We start from the raw sequence: 6000 nt of genomic DNA on the forward strand, positions 1-6000 counted from the left end.
TCCTGTGGAGGAATTGGCTGACCTATGACCTTGCGATCCAATGTTTTCGGTTCCCATTGGAGAGGCACGTCCTTCCGTCTACTAATCGCACGGTTTTGCGATGCGATCGCAAAACACAGACACTAAACTTATTACAGTGAACAGAGACGTCAATGAACGAACGGACAGATAATAACTATGCAAAAATAAAGAAAGTAAAATTTTCACTCGAGGGAAAACTTGAACCAAGGACCTCTCCTTCTGCAACTGCTCACGCTACCACGGGACCACGGAGCGCCTGAGCTCATGTTCTTCTTGATGTTGCCTATGTGGCCCATGCACTACTGAGTTTGTATATTTTGCTTATTTTTTCACAGTTCCACACAACTTCTTCCTGTTTTCTCAATTGATCTGTGTTCAGTTTATCAAGGCCTATCCACTGTGCCAACTTATAACTAAATCTGAGGGGGGTGCGATGGGGAGGTTCCCTTGTAAGAAAGACGTACTGCTCTTCATATATTCGTAACGAAAAAATAACAACTGAACTACGTGTAAGACAGCAGTATAGGCAATAACAGAATAGAAGCTTCGGAAACGTGGGTAGGTAATGTAGTTAATGACGAGGTACTGCTTCGAACTGGGTGGAAAAGAAATTTATGGCACAAAATGACTAAAAGAAGGAACCGGTTTTACAGGGTACATACTGAGGCATTAAGATATGGTCAGAAATTGTTGGTGGGTAAAAACACTTGACTACAGTAATCAGGTTCAGATGAATGTAGATTGCAGCTGTAATACAGAGACGAAGACGCTCGCACAGGATAGAGTGGTGTAGAGAGCTGTATCAGACCAGTCTTCGGACGCGAGACGACAACAACAACAACAAAAACAACACTCAGTCTGCGCCTAGTTTTTGTTTACGAGACGATGGCGATATTTTTTTAGATACAGTCCAGTAACTTACATTCTCCGTCTGCATTGCGTGTCCCTACTAATTATTCCCTCGTTACAAATGCCAGCTTCTACAACTGCCAAAGGGGACACAGTTGGGCGGAGTGTTCCGTTAGGAGGCGATCGGAATTTGTTTTTGCCTCGTCGTCTACTGTATCGGGACAACGCCGTTGGCAAAAGACCATGTGCAAGGGGGGGGGGGGGGGGGGGAGGGGATGGACGAGCCACTCACCTGCTGAACGTCTGTCCATTTCCTGCGATTACGCGGGACAAGAGGCGGGGATCGCGGAAGAAATCTCTCCAGTACTACTGTGGTGTGCGTACTGTAAGACCTACAGTACATACACCGTCAGATTATTTGACTTGTCGCTCTAACGAAGTAGGCAAGTGTCAGCAATATGTCTCGTGGTCTTATCGTGGCGTGTTTATCTTCTGCCGTTAGGTCAGACGATAGAAATGCCACTGGCACGCTTAGAGTAGCAGATTGACGGTGAACAACTTTAAACAGAACTTGATTAATTTTCACACACATTTATTAAAATAATAAGGAGCATACAAATTACTTAACTTGGTTCTGGATGCTATTTACAATTGACAATCTGAAGTTCCTTTGGTATTGGTACGTTAATCTTATTCTCACATATATCTCTGATACTTGACAAAAGGGTCTAAACATTTATCTTCGTGCCTATGTACAGGAATATGGTAATCTTATTAGGCGCAGACTGAAACTTGACTATAGACTGGTACAGACAAATGTAGAACTCGTACAGACTGTTGCAGACAAATGCAGACTGACCAATCGGAGGTCTGTACACTCGTTATAATACCTCACGCGTTCAGGTATCACTGCGCGAGTGTGATCCGCGAGGAGAAAAGGTTCTACGTTAGCAGCAATCTCATTGGCTGCGTTACATATTAATACACGGATCGACGGAAGCAGAAATTGGTCCGTCTCTATGGCAGCGCCATCTCGTAGAGCGGAGACGGACGAGCGCTGCGCCTGCGCTGTTGTGCTTAGCGGGGCGCGCTCTAGTGGGAAAGTTGTGTGCGCGCTGACTACGCGGAACTATGTACACAACAACTATATACACTGAGGTGACAAAAGTCGTGCAACAGCGATATCCACATGTACAGATGGCGGTAGTGTGGCGAGGTATAAAAGGGCGGTGAATTGGCGGAGCTGTCACATGTAATCAAGTGATTCTGTGAAAATTTGTCCTACGTGCCTTTGGACTCAGGGCGGGAATTGACAGAGTTTGAACGCAGAATAGCAGTTGGAGTTAGGCGCATATCACATTCCATTTCGGAAATCGTTAGGGAAATCCAATATTCCGAGATCGACAGTGTCAAGGGTATGCCGAGAATACGGAATGTCAGGCGTTACTTCTCACCACGGACAACGCAGTGGCCGACTGCCTTCACTTAACGATGGAGAGCAGCGGCGTTTGCGTAGAGTTGTCAGTGCTACCAGACAAGCAACGCCGTGAAATCAATTTGGGACGTACGATGAACGTATCCGATAGGACTGTGCTGCGAAATTTGGCGTTAATGGGCTGTGGCAACAGACGACCGACGCGAGTGCCTTTGCTAACAGCGCGACATCGCCTGCAGCGCCTCTCCTGCGCTCGCGACCACATCGGTTGGACCCTAGGCTATTGGAAAACCTTGGCCTCCTTACATGTCCCGATTTCGGTTGGGAAGGGCTGATGGTAGGGTCCGAGTGTGGCGAAGACCTTTACGAAGCCGCAGACCCGAGCTGCCAACAAGAGACTGTACGAACAGGTAGTGGCTCCGTAATGGCTGGCCGTTGTGGCCGAGCGGTTCTAGGTGCTTCAGTCTGGAACCGCACGACCGCTACGGTCGCAGGTTCGAATCCTGCCTCGGGCATGGATGTCTGTGATGTCCTTAGGTTAGTTAGGTTTAAGTAGTTCTAAGTTATAGGGGACTAATGACCACAGATGTTAAGTCCCATAGTGCTCAGAGCCATTTGAACCATTTGAGCGCCGTAATGGCGTGGGCTGTCCAACTGAACTGATCATCGACTGGAAATGGTAATGTTTGGCTTCAACTTCGTCCTCCCAAACCACGATGGAATTTTTACGGATTATTGTTTGCGATTGGTTTGAAGAATATTCTGGACAATTCGAAAGAATGATTTGGACACTCAGATCGTCCGACATGAATCCTGTTTAAAATTTATGGGACATAATCGACAGTTCAATTCTTTCACAAAATCCTGCCATTCCGGCACTTTCGCAATCGTGGACGGCTATGGTTCAATATTTCTACAGGGGACTTGCAACCACTTGTCGAGTGCATGCCTCGTGGAGGGCATGGGAATGTTGGACACGATATTAAGAGGTATTCCATGACTTGTCACCCCAGTGTGTAATGCTCGACTGATGCCGAGAAACTCAAACTCAGCCTAGCTGTAGCATCAGCACGGCGAAAAGGCGGCGGCGAATGACAATAATTTCTTATCTCTGTTCGTTTACTTTTGTCTTGTGCTGCCAATGTCGTTGCGTAACAATTTGTTTCCGTATTTCCCAGTACAATGCTGTAAAGGTGCATCTTATGTCGTTAGTTGCCGCTGTATACAAAAACAAAACTAGCTGTTGCTGGTAATAACATGAGTAAGAATGAACACAGTCTGTTTTTGAATTATAGATTACAGGCTATAATTCAACAAATACATAATACGATGTCCCAGTTGAAGACCTCTCCCTGTGTTGTAATTTTACACAAGTTAACGTACGGTGACTCCACATAAAAGTGTTTTCTCTATAAAAAAAAAGCATTACTGTACATCATTTGGACGGGAATACACAGCAATTTCATGTAAGTGTTCTGCAAGCCAGTCATGGCGTGTAGTTGGTTAGTTGTAGTGTTGCTACCGTTTTATTTGGTGAGCTATCTGTGGCAACTTCTCTGCAGTGTAACAAATCTTGCCACTTCTTATTTTCACTTTGCTGTGTAAGCTACACTACTGCTCATAATTTCAACACACCCAATAGCTGACATCTAGTTCTCTGCAGATACGGTTTAATACGGTGGGTAAGGTGACGAAGTAAAGGAATAGTACTACAACATGTCATGATTTTTGTTTGTCGTCATCGAAATACAATAGCATCCAACAAACAATGTTGTGTACCTAAACGTTATGTATCTATCTGATATGTTCGTTTACCTACTTGCCTACGGACGCTGCATTTGATGCACCTGTGTTGTTCGCTGTAGTGATGTGACGTCCGTAGCGAACGGCAAGCATTGCTACGACACATAACATGTGGTTCCTGCACGTCAATTCCTTTGTGACACTGAAGTGTGTACATCGCTACTATGGCTCCACGAGTTGAGACAGCCATAGAAAAACGTGCTGCAATTGTACCACTTAGCCAAGCAGGTTTATCTATTCGCCAAAGTGTCTACAGGGGGAGTGCAAACACCCTTCACCGCCAGAAGACAACAGGTAGTAATAAGGACATAACACGAGCAGGGCGACCTCGTAAAACAACTAAAAGTGACGATAAATACATCAGAATTACCAGTGAGCGAAATAGATTCAATAGAGCGCCCCAAATTCGTGCAGAATTGGTAGAAAGGAAACCGGCTTGAAAGGATGTGTCACCGCAAGAAAACCCCTTCTAAAGCCCATAAATAAACACAAGAGACTTGAATGGACTAGAAAACATCGTAATTGGACATCGGAAGAGTGGATGAATCGAAGTTCGTGATTTTTGGAACCAGAAGGAGAATATTTGTTCGCCGATTCGTACGGGAAAAGGTAGTCCAGCAGTGTGTTCTGCCTACAGTTAAACACGGTGGAGGTTCTAGTATGGTTTGGTGATGTTTTGCCTGAGATAGAGTTGGTGACATTGTGATAATACAAGGATGTATGGATCAGAAGCAGTACCATCGCATACTTCAGTATCATGCAATACGAATAATGCATGCTTAATAGGGAAAGGGTTCGCCTTACAACAGGATAATGACCCAAAACATCGGTCGGCATACTGTACGAACTACATCGCATCAAAGGAAAAACAGAAAGTGCTGAATGATATGGTATGCCCGTCTCAAAGCCCCGATTGTAATCCGATTGAAATGGTCTGGGATGAAGTGGACAGACGTGTCAGGGAAGTTAATATAGCCGGCAAGGAACATCTCTGGAACATTGTTAAGAATGTGTGGAATCATATAGATTCACGATACCTACAAAAACTGATTGACCGCATGCCTCGAGTTTGTGAGACAGTCATTAAATACAAAGGAGGATACTTTGATGAAAGTAAAATACAATGATTATGATTTTATTATGTATGTGGAAGTTAATATCATTATATTTTATGAGAAATAACGTTTGATTTGTGTTGTGAATTTAAAATACCAGGGTGTATTGAAATTAATGAGCGGCAGTGTATTCCGTGCGATCTCTTCGCTAATTTTCGTGTATTAGTTTCCTTACAGAGCAGGACGGCAGTATTGGAAGTTTCGTCTGTTCTGCTGAAGTACCTTTCTATGCTAGCTGGTCTGTCAGCTCACTGGAAATGAATTACAACAGAGTATGGTTTTGTTGTTCAGTCAAGGCATTTAAGAAGTAACGACGGGAATAAGAGAAAGGCTCGAGAGTAGGATTAAAATTCGGGTGAAAGGATATCAACGATAAGATTTGTTGATGACACTGCTGTCGTCAGTGGATGTGAAGGAGGATTACAGTATTTGTTGAATTCCAATAACAGTCACATTAATACAGAATATGAATTGAGAGTAAACTGAAGAGAGACGAACATAATGAGAAGTAGCAGAAATTTAACATCAAAGTTAGTGATCATGAGGTAGACAAAGTTACGGAATTCTGATACCTTGCAAACAAAATAACCCATGACGGACGAAGCGTGGATGATATATAAAGCAGCTCAGCACAGGCAGAAGCGTCATTCCTGCCCAAAAGAAGGCTATTACTATCAAACACAGGCCTTCATAAGAGGAAGAAATTTCTGATAACATATACTACTGGCCATTAAAATTGCTATACCGAGAAGAAATGCAGATGATAAACGGGTATTC

Source organism: Schistocerca americana, chromosome 9 (genome assembly GCF_021461395.2).
Source record: "Schistocerca americana isolate TAMUIC-IGC-003095 chromosome 9, iqSchAmer2.1, whole genome shotgun sequence".
Classification (NCBI taxonomy): domain Eukaryota; kingdom Metazoa; phylum Arthropoda; class Insecta; order Orthoptera; family Acrididae; genus Schistocerca; species Schistocerca americana.